Below are 1,244 nucleotides of genomic sequence, written 5' to 3'. Positions count from 1 at the left end.
TGCTTAATGTAAGTGCCGCTGAATCTGAATCTGGTTTGATCACCAAAAATCCAGAGAGAAGTTTCAGCATCTGAAGCCCAACTGAGAGGTTTGTTTCCTGAACAGAACCACAGAGATCCTCACTGAAGAGAAGCTCATGATGATGACAACGATGATTATTAAAAATGGTCATTTTGCTCCAGTTGCTACCATTAGGGGGCGCCTCTCTCCTTCCAATGCCATCTTCAAACTCTTCTATAACATCAGCCTTCTTTATTTTCTCCTTCATCTCATCCATGAGCCTCTCCATAGTCTTCCTCTTTATCTCAGCTGGGAAAATTCTTGTTCCTGAATAAAAACAGTAAAGATCTCCACCATGACAGAACCCTTTGAATTTATTTTCTCAATTATACATCCCTGATTAACAGCCTTCCTGCCCTGCAGCCCCTCCTCTCTTTGCCCCCCTCCTCTCTCTGCAGCAGACGGACCAGCAGCAGGAAGTAGGCGGCTCAGCCAGCCGTTCTCAGCTTCAGTGAAACATCGTCAGGTCAGATCACTGAGAAGAACAATGGAAGGAACATCTCACTGTCTGATCTGTAAGTAGACAAGTTTTAGTCTCTTTCTGCTGGATCAGCATTTCTCTCTGTCTGAGAGACACTGGAGACATTTTACTGGACGGATTTAATGATAGAATTACTGGGGGGCTGGATGAGTCTGAGTATGAAAGTGATATGATTGTGTAATAATTGTGGGACAAAGTACTAGGGTTTGTTCCATAATCAGTGGGTTGCTGGTTCGATACCCGCTCCTCCTGCTATTGGAGGTCAGAGGGTCCAGTGGCATCAGTGCATGGCAGCCTCACCCAGGGCCGGCCCTAAGCCTCCATGGGCCCTAAGCCTCCATGGGGCCCTAAGCCAGATCTGGTTTTGAGGCCCTCTAGTTCTGCTAACAATGCGGACCGGCTGCATTGCATCTCTGGCTGTTTACATTATATACATGTATAATATATTTATTTTGGCCAGCTGATTTATCCACCAGTTGATTTCTGGGAGCCGATTTCCTTAATTTTGGGGAATCGTGATTGGCTGATACTTACATGTGAAGCTGATCTTCATAACTCAGCCTCTGTCCTCTTCTGCTCTGCAGTGACAGGTTTGACTGACAGACCAACAGGTCTGAACCTTTACAGTTAATATTCACCCACTGTGGAAACTCAGAGACTTTCTTGCTACATTTAGCAACATTTCAGACAAAAAAAAAAAAAA

Source organism: Poecilia latipinna, unplaced genomic scaffold (genome assembly GCF_001443285.1).
Source record: "Poecilia latipinna isolate Pla-1442-1.1 unplaced genomic scaffold, P_latipinna-1.0 Scaffold1657, whole genome shotgun sequence".
NCBI lineage: Eukaryota > Metazoa > Chordata > Actinopteri > Cyprinodontiformes > Poeciliidae > Poecilia > Poecilia latipinna.
This window is presented reverse-complemented; position numbering follows the sequence as displayed.